Here is a 12,108-nt window from a genome sequence, read left to right as displayed (position 1 = left end):
TAGATTATAAATACAATTTGAACCGATTCGAACCAGTAAATTTTGAGGAATCTCCAAAAAACTATAAAAAAAATATTTTTTCTTAATGTGGTTTTTTGGAAATAACTTTTGAACGGCTCTACCGATCGATCCTAAAAACTAATCAGCTCTTAACATCAAAAAACTACGTCAATCGCCGCCAGTCCAGTCAAAGTCAGTTGATTCGTTCGTGAGTTATCGTTGACGAAAGAAATCCGAAAAAAATGTTTTTTCGGATTTTATCCGAAATTCCTTGTCCGATCAACTTAAAATTAAAAATTCTTCATGAGGCTTAAAAACTGCGTCGAATGCAGCCAACCGTGTAGAAATCGGTTCGTTCATTCAAAAGTTATTGCAGTTTAAAGATTAGAAAAATAGTGTTTTATCACATTTCTATCAAACTTTTGAACTCGAATCGCTCAAAAACGTCATAAGTGTAATTTCAAGCATAAATATAGAATTGACGGAAAGTTGTATGGATGGTCTTCCCCATGTAGGAATCGCCAGAGTTGAACGCCGGGGCCAAGCTTGCGCCAATATTGGGGTACCAAGCTTGGTGTCCCAGTCTTGGCCCAAGACTGGGTAAAGTAGCCTTGGCCGCTTCTTCGGTAAACCAGCGTTGGGCCAAGCCTGGGTAGCCCAGCCTTGGCCGATCCATGGCATGCCAGCCTTGGGCCAAGCCTGGGTAACCCAGCCTTGGCCGTTCTATGGCACGCCAGCCTTGACCCGGGACTGGGTAACCCAACCTTGGTCGATCCATGACACGCCAGCTTTGGGCCAAGCCTCAATAACTAAGGAAAATATTTGTAAATTTTTAATTAATTTTATTTGATTGGAATAAATATTTAGAAATATCATCACCATAAAAAAAAATAATCAATATAAATAACTAACCGGAAATCTACCTCTAAATAGATTTGGCTTATAAGAATGATAAGCTTTAGATCGACCGGTCGTTTTAATGGCGTAATGGTTTAGGCGTCGGCTTACAAGCGCGCGACTATAGGATTCGAATCTCGGTTCCGTCAAATACTTTATTTCTCTACATTAAATCGGGTAAGCTTTAATAAGTAATTATACGTCACAAACTTGCGTTAGTACTACATTGAAACAAAGAATCGCTCATTTAATTAAGATTTTCTACTTTTTAAAATTAATTTTGCAGATTTGAGTAAGTTTGGCACAGTCATGGTAACCAAGGCTGGGCCAACTCTGGGCCAACTTTGGGTTAACTCGGGGTAAACTCGGGCATACAAGCCTGGCCCAGTCGTGGCAACAAAGACTGGGCCAAGTCTGGCATACAAGCTTGGCCCCATGTTATCATTCCAGACTTTCGCCAAGATTGGGCCACGTCTGGTATACAAGCTTGGGCCAGAGTTGTACAGAGTTGGGCCAAGTCTGGGGCAAGCTTGGGCCCGTTGTTCTTTCCTACATGGGTCAGAGTCATCAACCGTTTTCCTAATTTTTTTTCTATTTAAATAACACAAGAAAAAATTTTTTTTCATATTTTCATATTTTCTTGTAAAAAATTTGACATTTCAAAAAAAGGGGTAAAATAATAGCTTCACGATTTTCGAAAATTTTTAATTTTCTTAGTGAGAAGTTAAAAATTAGTCAATTTTTTTGGCACACCCTAATATATGTGTATATTCCAATTTATTTTGTTTTTTTTTTTAATATTTCTAAATCACTGCTTTCAATTGTTTTTTTACTTTAAAATTTGATTACAACCATTAGATTGTATTCCGTATAGCAGCTACGGATTATTTAAGTTTAAAATAGAAATTTACATATTAAATATATATTTCTATATAAAATATACATTTTTTCTGTTTCTGAAAAAACTGATAAAATTTATTAATTTTTATCCTTGTTTTGACTCTATGAACTTCTGTGAGTTTTTGTCATACTAACGATAAAAAAAATTCTCAATTGTCGAAAAATCTTTATTACCAGTTAACAATTATTTATTGACATAGTTAACAAAAATTTACTAACAGTTAATAAATCGTTTTGGAATGAATATATTACGTTTCGTTTATGATACGATGTAAAAATTATTAGTATCTTTTTTAAGAATATTATTAATAATATACCCGACTTAATGAAATTATCTATTGAAGCTTTGAAAGTTTTTTTTGGGTTAGGTAAAAAAATTTGAAAACCATTTTGGAGGGGTCGGGAGGTAGAAAAAGATAAAAAATTTTCAGCGAAAACGAAAGGAGTAGGATTCAAACCTGGTCGATTTGACAAGAGCAGTCCATTTACATTTCAAAAAATGTATAGTTAACGTTTTTAAGTTGATAATTTTTATTACGTAAAAATTAAATTTCTAAAAATGTATGTGAATGTAACGATTACGTTTTTATAGGATTAAAACTGTAAATTTAATAGTTTCTTCTATAATTTTGTCAGAACTTTTTTCCTTTGAATCATTTAATGTTAAAAGTTTATTTATTAACAGTTAAAGTATAATATTATGTATTAAAAATATTAAGAAATCCTTTTATCAGTGTAAATAAATAAATAATTGATTTTCCAAACAGGATAATTACTATTGAATAACTGTTCACAAAGAATTAATTTTTTCACTGTGCCAAAAAATACTAAGCCAATAATATGTATGCTAATATGTTCACATGAAAATACACTACGAGCAAATGTTATCGAATACAATAATAAAGTGTAATATGTTTAGTCTGCGACGTATTTATTTTCCACAATACTCTACTGCAATGTACTAAACTTTAACGATTTAAGCAACATAATCATACGATTACTTCAGGAAGTCGAGAGTTTATACTAACTTATAAATAATTAAATATATCTACACGGAAAAAAAAATATTTGAAACACATATTTATAAAATATGGAAAAATATATGTACACAATCACAGTTTTAAAGAACACAATTCTCGTGATATAGTAGTTATGCAGAAAAAGAATAAACATTCTTTATCTCACAAAAAGGAATATAACGAAAAAGCTTGAAAAGTATTAAAATAAAATCTTCTGAAACAAAATCTCATTCTATTATTTATTCAAATACTTGTATTTTTTTAAAATAATTTTTGAAATATTCCAATATCGTTTTAAACACTACAAGCTCGGTTGAAATAGGTTTGTTGGCAGGAACAAAAAAATTATTTTCAAGGCAATCGTCTTAAGATATATGGTTCATAAAATTTGCACTTTTTTACACTATGTAGTGTGATCAATCGAATTTAAATTTCAATCTAATTGTATTGTATAATCCTAAATAAGTAGTACAGAAACTAAAAACTTCTTGCTACTGTGCTTACAGCTCGTCAATTATATCTTTAAAAAAAATCCTTACTACAGTTCGTTAGAATAAGGGAGATTTCACTTCAAATAATTTTTAAAAAAGTTTTGCTGTCAAAGATTACTTTGCTGTTTAAATCATAAACTTTACTATAACACTGAATATAGATTGAGTTAACTAATTCTTCATTTTAACTCAACAATGATCATCATTTCAACACGAATGATAAAAACACCCAATGATGAGTGACAACATAAAGTCTAATGAATACATCATGAGTTGTCATATCACTAATCTAGGAATTATTAAAATTAAATAAAACTATCGTTCAGTACAGAATCATTAGTATAATAAATAAATTTTTAATTAAAAATTTTTATAGGTATTTAAAGAAAATTAATACGATACAATCTTAATATAATAAACCTAAGTGAAAGTCAAAAATAAGAAGTCCTTCTAAATTAAAGGACCAGAAACTGGACTCCGGTGAAGGTCACCAACTACAATTCGAGAATTAGTAATGGTCACAAACTGAGCTCTTGGACATTAGTTTTTAAAATATTTATTGAAATGATTGAATTGAATATAATGCATATTTATATTATAATATACATATTATACTTATATTACTCATAATGTTTAGTTCAGAAAATCCTAGCTCATAAGCTGCATGATAAATCAATAAATTTTGGTAAGATATTGTGATTCTTTTTAAATAATGCACTCATGTGTATGACAAATAAACTTCTCATTAAGTTTCAAACAAATTTATTAATATAAACAGGAAAAACTATAAATTATAAGAATTAATAATGAATTTGTAATAAATATTTATACATTATCAATCGATACTAACTAATAAATATTATATTACCAGTAAAATTGTTAATAGAAAAAATAGAGTTTCAAATTGTAATAAAAGTTACAGGTAAATGTCAAAAAAGTTAAAAAATATTAATTAATGTTTTCAACTTCAATGTTGATCATTTTGCACGTAAAAGATTATCGTACGATATGTAAAAAATATCACGAAAGATTACAAAATTTCTATGTAATAAGAAATTTATATTTTAATGTTAACCAAAGTCAACATTTACAAGGTAAAATACTAAATTTTAAACGAAACGATACAAACACGGAACTATAATTATTGACTTGGCATTTTTAACTGAAATGATAATTTTTTTAAGAGTGAGGGTCGTTGTTTACTATATACAAAAGATATCGCTAGCTTAAATTTCTTCAAAAACTGATTTTTTACAATAATTTTCCGATTTTTAAGCTCGAAGAACTCAAAAATAAATAAAAATTTGTACCTTGGTGTTAAAAAAACATCATGCATGTAGACAACTCGTAGTATCTTAAAATTAAAAGCTTGAAATTGAAATTGAAAGGTTTCAAAAGCTTATCAATCACGAGAAATTTTCAAATGCTTGAGCCTAAAAGTAACAGAATACTTAGACATGGCCAGAAGGTCACTAATTAGGTATCAATTAGGGTTTAAAAAAGAGTAGATTTTTGTGCTATTATTTTTTTTTGTAATTTTTTGCTCAAGTAGGCATCGAAAAGAAAGATGGTTTTAAAAATTTGAACTCCATAAATTAAATACGGTCTTTGGTGTGATTTTTAAACGAATGACATGTAACGATCAGAAAATAACTTTATTCAAGAGAATATTTATTCACAATACTTTTTGATCAACCGATTCATGCCACTTCGTTTGATGTTATAATCTGGGTCGAAAATAAAACTTAATTTTCATTGGAATTCTATTCAAAATCCTATACATTTTAAGTTGCTCATTCTTTTCTATAAGCGTGAAATTTCCATAAAATTTGACTTCTTACTCTCGACTTTTTTTTGTTTAGTGCAGATCTATTTACGATACAAAAAAATCGTAATCAAGTCAATATTACTTGGTTTTCTTTCAAAGCTAGCATTCAGAAGTATAGAGTGAGCAGGTACTGGTACATGAGCAGCTACTGGGACTGTTACCTTATTTGATATAATAACTATCCTTTTTTCGAGTTGAATCTCATAAACTTTATCCTTTATACATATAACATTTTTTATTAGTCATCGTAGACCGATAATTAGATTTCTTATTCCTTCCATAAAAATAAATAGATTTGTTTTTAATAATAATATTATACTATAAAAATTCAAAATATTTCTCTATTTAGTGCAATAAAATTTAATGAAACACACTCATTACCTTATTTGATATGCCTGTATTTAAATCAGTATTAACATTCCAATGATCCAATTTCAATCACCACTAATAACTCAACTGTAAAAAATTATGAAACTACCACATACATGTATTTAACAAATAATTCACAAAATCCACTCGAACTATTTAAAAGAAGCGTATGAAATTAAAGAAATACTAAGTCTTCAACAACGAAAGGATCTAACCACACAAGACTGGCTTAACTTGTATCGTAAAATATAAAGCTTAAGCAAGCTACTTTGTTATTGTGGTACACTATTCCAGTCGAGAATTTTCAATAGGAACGGCTTGCACTCAGTTAGGTAACGCCTCGAATACTCTATTGGTTAGCGGATTGCGGAAGAGAAGATTGGTTGACGAGTGTTACCACGCCTCACAGTCAAATGAACCTTCAATAGTTCTTTACTTCCCTTAAATTAACTCTGACCATTAAGCTGCCTCGAGAGCGTTTATAGTACATATACAGCTTTGTTTCTAAATAATTACCAGAGTAAGTGAAATAAAAATTCTGAAAAAATATTGTCAGTAAATTGACTCATACATTGTGAAAGATTGATCATTTTTAGTCAAATTTATACAACCACTAATATATACAAGCACAGAAAAGAGAGAAGCTATTTTTAACTTTCTACTACAAACATATTGTGAATGTTCGAAAGATTTGAAAGGTCGTATAATATAGATTGTGTTCACTTTAAAAGTGAAGTTTCCATCAGAAATCGACATTCTAAAGTCATATACGTAAAAAGTAATTCTGATTATATATTAATATAAAAATAATTCGGGTTTTCCTTCCTGACGCTATAACTCCAGAACGCAGGAACCGATTTCCAAGGTTTTGCATTCGTTAGAAAGGTCTCGGGCTCCGTGAGGTTAATAGCAAAGAAAATGCAGGAAAAATTTCAACAGAAAATATATATACATATACATATATAGGAGACTTTCTCCCATACAAAGTTCGAAAACCGGCCCTTGGATGGCCCATCGACGGGCGAAGGATACTGATTGACGGCCGATCATTGGCGACTTTTAATCGCCCACGGACGGCTGAATGTCCAAATGATAACAACGGCCCATTAAAGGCAGTTGATTATCGGCCGATTGTAAAAAAAGTTATCGGGCCGTTAATGGCTGATCATCGGCTAAGTATGTTAAAATGAAAAAAAAAAAAAACTAAAAATTTAGCCGATATGTCGTAGAATTATTTATTCCTATAATCGTATTGGCGTTATGAAGTCAAGTAGTAGAAGATGTAGCACAGGAGCGTCGATCCTAGTCAAATATTCTGAAAAAATTTTAAAGGTTAAGTCGAAGTGGGAATCGAACCTGGTTCGTCTGCGTGAAAGTATCGATCGTTACCGGCTGCGCTGCATGCTGGAATATAACTGAAAAATGCAACTTAGCTATTTGAATGATTGAAATATATTTTATTACTGCATATACAGATTATGAAATTTATTAGTACTCAATTTTGTCGATTTTTGTATAAAGTTTTTAAATATCTGAAGACGATTATTTTTTTTTTATTCTAAATTTAATTTGCACCAAACCTATTTAGGCTAATCCCTTATTAGAAAAAAGAATTCAAAAAGATTACCTCAATGTAAAGTGTACATCTATGTAGTAGTAAAAATCAAATCTTTTTTCATGTTTAAATATTATACTTCGCGTAATGCATCTCCGAAAACCCAAATTTGTGTTATTATAAAATAACAATAATTGGCCAAGAACAGCCAAACTTTGGGCGATAAATGGATATTAATTGCAGAGCATTAATGTCCGCAATAGACGGCGACCAGCGTTTAACCAAACATGGCCCGTTGACAAATCCCTATAACTGGCCAATCGTTGGCTGCCAGATATCGGCCGATGGTTGAGATTGTTTCCATTAACGGCAACTTTGTATGGGATATTAATAAACTTCAGCCACCAATTTCAAAATTTAATCAGTTCAATTCTTAAAAAAATTGGCACCGAACGAAAAATAAAAACATTATCTAAAAAACGGGTGATCCTGCAGGCCATTCGTATTAATACAGTACCTTTTTGAAAATTTCAAATTGTGATTCCTCCTGAATAGCTCAACTGATTTTAATGCGGTATTTGATGCAGTTTAGGGTTTTGACAGTACTTGAGACGCTATTGAGGACCTAACAGCGTCTCAATAGCATCTTAAAAGTCTCAGTTACAAGAGAAAATTTGAAGTTTTTAAAGTATGATAAATAATAATTAATGAAATCTCAGCTGAAAAAAAAATGGTTTGCTTGATTCACTAGCGGCGACCCATCCAAGTATGAACCATTATAAACGATGCTTAACTTTGATGATAGCGTGTTGTCCTTTGGTCTGGCTTGGCTGGATGCTTCTGATGAGATGATGTATTTCTTTTTTCTACGTAAACTTTTGTTCTCTCAAGAAATTACAAATGACTAATAACAACATCCTTGTCTTTGTCAAGACAATATCCTTGCTTGAATATTGACAAAAACACAATTTAAAAAAGACGAATTGCAATATATGAAAGTCAGTTGACGATAAAGCTAAAACTTTTTTTTTTAATTTTCCCAACTACGGAATAAATTGAAAAAAGTATCAAAAGGTGACGAATAATAGCTCAAATTAAAGATAATTTTGTGAATTTCAACATAAATTTGATAGATTTAAGCTATCTCTTACGGCTTAAAAATTATTTGAAGAAAAAGGGCCGTAATACGTTCATTGAAAATTTTTGAAAGTTCCCTTATTAAACAAAATGATTAAAAATGATTTCACAATGTTGAATCCCCTTTAAGAGATATGATTTGAAATGATTTACATGATTTGACAGGATTAAAAATAATTAGAAAAATAATCATTTTTAATCATATCAAATCATTTTGTTTAATCAGGGTTTTCAAGATCACAGAATTAATTTAAAAAATCATCAAAATTAGACAAATTATAGTTTAAATTGAAGGCAATTAAATGAAGTTTAAGATAAATTTAATAGATTTTATCTATCATTAAATCTGGAAAATTATTTTCACAAGAAATATGAAATTCAAAATTTTTTGAAAATGAATAAAATTTTCCAACACCCACAACTCGTAAACTAACGGGTCGATTTTGCTCATCTTCGAAATGAAAACCCCCTCCCATACAAAGTTCGAAAACCGGCCCTCGGATGGCCCATCGACGGGCGAAGGATACTGATTGACGGCCGATCATTGGCGACTTTTAATGGCCCACGGACGGCTGAATGTCCAAATGATAACAACGGCCCATTAACGGCAGTTGATTATCGGCCGATTGTAAGAAAAGTTATCGGGCCGTTAATGGCTGATCATCGGCTGAGTATGTTAAAATAAAAAAAAAAAAAAAGCTAAAAATTTAGCCGATATGCCGTAGAATTTTTTATTCCTATAATCGTATTGGCATTATGAAGTCAAGTAGTAGAAGATGTAGCACAGGAGCGTCGATCCTAGTCGGAAATTCTGAAAAAATTTTCAAGGTTAAGTCGAAGTGGGAATCGAACCTGGTTCGTCTGCGTGAAAGTCTCGATCATTACCGGCTGCGCTGCATGCTGGAATCCAACTGAAAAATTCTACTTAGCTATTTGAATGATTGAAATATATTTTATTACTGCATATACAGATTATGAAATTTATTAGTACTCAATTTTGTCGATTTTTGTATAAAGTTTTTAAATGTCTAAAGACGATTATTTTTTTTTATTCTAAATTTAATTTGCACCAAACCTATTTAGGCTAATCCCTTATTAGAAAAAGAGATTCAAAAAGATTACCTCAATGTAAAGTGTATATCTATGTAGTAGTAAAAATCAAATCTTTTTCAATTTTTTCAAACAATTTTAATCTTTTTAAATCTCTGTTTCTAATAAGGGATAGTTGATCCTTCCAATAGTTATATGTTTGTTTCAAAAATTATGCCATCCTTTTCTCAAGTCAAACTTCGAAATCACATTTAAAATTTTTATTGTCTTGTTTTATTTACTCATTATTTTTGTTTAGATCTACGATAATCTTGTATAAAAGTTTATATATTTTTTTTATTTATTTATATAAGTTTATATATAACTTCTATTTGGATCAATAATAATCTTAAATAAACATTACAATATCTTTTTTCATTTTTTAAATATTATACTTCGCGTAATGCATCTCCGAAAACCCAAATTTGTGTTATTATAAAATAACAAATTGGCCAAGAACAGCCAGACTTTGGGCGATAAATGGATATTAATTGCAAAACATTAATGTCCGCAATAGACGGCGACCAGCGTTTAACCAAGTATGGCTCGTTGACATATCCCTATAACTGGCCAATCGTTGGCTGCCACATATCGGCCGATGGTTGGGATTATTTCCATTAACGGCAACTTTGTATGGGCTGAAAAACTGAAAAAAAAATTCATTATCCAAAAATGAAATATTGTTAAAAAAATAACATTTTCTTATCGATAAGTTTACGAAAGAACCCAGAGAAATGAACAAATCACCCAAAAAAAGAGGCATTGTTCGGTAAAGCAATATGCTCCTAACAAAAATTGAGGTAGCAAAAAAATTTTAAAACTTTATAGTAATTTTTGACGAATTTCGCTTGAGTAAAAATAATGTCAGAATAACAAAAAAGAGTTCTTTTGAGAAGATTCTAGTTTTTTGAACTCTCGATGAAAAATTTTTTAGACTCAGTTCTCACGCAATTCTAAGCAGTAGCACGAAAAAAAAAAAAAAAATTGGTAATGTTTTTGCACTCTATTTCTTGGTTTAGGGATTCAAGAAAATTTCTTTAAGTTGAATAATCTTGTAGGCATGAAGACCCGTTTATCAGTATTAAAAATCAGTTTTATAAAATTTCTCTAAGTTAATTTTTCGCGGGATTGCCCGGGTCGAAAAATTTAAATTGATATCGAGCAAAATAATCTGCATTTGATCTTATTGATCTGTTTTTCAACTTGTAAAAATATTTTCTTCTGTAGGTATTTGATCTACTATTCAAATTATTTTGATCCGTTTTTGGTCTAAACAACCTTTCAGTAAAATAATTTAGCAGCTATGAATATTGTATGCTGTTTCTAATCTAATGAGACTAAAAAGTTTGATCTGTTTTTATTCTAGTTCATCTGTAATTAGATTTTGTGCATTGTTTTCAGTCTCAATATGAAACCTCATACTGTCTTTGATATTATCTCTGAATGTTCGAAGGGCAAAAGTCGACTAAGATGGCTTATTTTCTTATCAAACAGCTCTTCGAGCCCAAAAGTCTAATAAAAGTTTGATGAAAAACGATTTTTTTCATTTTCAAACTGCTATAACTTTCAATTTAGTAAACCGATTTTTACGCGGTTTGCAGTAATCGATGCAATTTTTTAAGTACTATAAACAATATATAAACATAAATTGATCAGATGTAAAATTATAGAGTTTTTTGTTGAAAAATTCCATTTTTTCGATTTCTTTCGTTCACGATATCTCACGAACGAATGAACCGATATTGACGCGGTTGGCGGTGGTCGACGTCGTTTTTGAAGGTTGAGAACTGATTAGTTTTTGACATCGATCGGTCAAGCCGTTTGAAAGTTATTCCAAAAAAACCACTTTTAAAAAAATGTATTATTGCAGTTTTTTTGAGATTTCTTGGAATCTACCTGTTCGAATCGGTTTAAATTTTAAGGAAATCTAAGTTTGGTGAAACCTAATTGAATGCCACCAACCGCGTTTCGATCGATCAAGCCGTTCAAAAGTTATGAGAGGGTCACATACTTGTCCTTATGTCCAAGAAATTAAAAAAAGTTGAAATTAATTTATTATTCAATAATTCCAACTCGTGCATTTAATTTTTTAGTGCTCAATATTACAATACTATGTATTTGCACCACTTTATCTGATTTACAGTTGATAAAAAACGAAAAAAAAAATTTTTTTAACTTCCCGCTAAGAAAATCGAAGATTTTCAAAAATCGGGAAGTTATTGTTTTCACCTCGTTTTGCCAAAATCGAGTTTTCATCAGATCTCGACGTTTTAAGGTCTCAGGAAGCTTCCCTGACTACTCCTGCGATACTCTGTGTGTGTGTGTGTGTGTGTGTGTGTGTGTGTGTGTGTGTGTGTGTGTGTGTGTGTGTGTGTGTGTGTGTGTGTGTGTGTGTGTGTGTGTGTGTGTGTGTGTGTGTGTGTGTGTGTGTGTGTGTGTGTGTGTGTGTGTGTGTGTGTGTGTGTGTGTGTGTGTGTGTGTGTGTGTGTGTGTGTGTGTGTGTGTGTGTGTGTGTGTGTGTGTGTGTGTGTGTGTGTGTGTGTGTGTGTGTGTGTGCGTAAACCTCTCATAATACTTTTGAACATCTTGACCGATTTCATCACAGCTGGTGCCATTCGAAAGGGATTGACTGAACTTAGATTATTAATACAATTTGAATCGATTTGAACCAGTAAATTTTGGGGAATCTCCAAAACACTAAAAAAAAAATTTTTTTTTAATGTGATTTTTTTGGAATAACTCTTGAACAACTCTGCCGATCGATCCCCAAAATTAATCAGCTTAACATCAAAAAACCACTTCGATCGCTGCTGGTCCGGTCAA

General features: G+C 30.9%; 1 protein-coding gene across 3 annotated transcripts in view; it reads right to left on the bottom strand.

Moving 5' to 3' along the window:
- Positions 1–5,770, bottom strand: part of Sim (bHLH transcription factor single-minded) — a 59,194-nt gene extending 53,424 nt beyond the window's left edge. The window contains exon 1 of one of the 3 annotated variants that reach the window (XM_074247215.1): positions 5,517–5,770. The gene's annotated coding sequence lies outside the window, so the exon portion shown is untranslated. Of the gene's footprint in view, positions 1–2,573; positions 2,707–5,516 lie in introns of those variants that run through there. The other 2 variants (XM_074247241.1, XM_074247233.1) reach the window with 2 other exon arrangements.
- Between the last annotated feature and the right edge of the window lie 6,338 nt (positions 5,771–12,108).

The sequence above is a fragment of the Cotesia typhae genome, unplaced genomic scaffold, assembly GCF_013202065.1.
Source record: "Cotesia typhae breed Kobodo isofemale line unplaced genomic scaffold, CoteBio_Ctyphae contig_119, whole genome shotgun sequence".
Lineage (NCBI taxonomy): Eukaryota > Metazoa > Arthropoda > Insecta > Hymenoptera > Braconidae > Cotesia > Cotesia typhae.
This window is presented reverse-complemented; position numbering and strand designations above follow the sequence as displayed.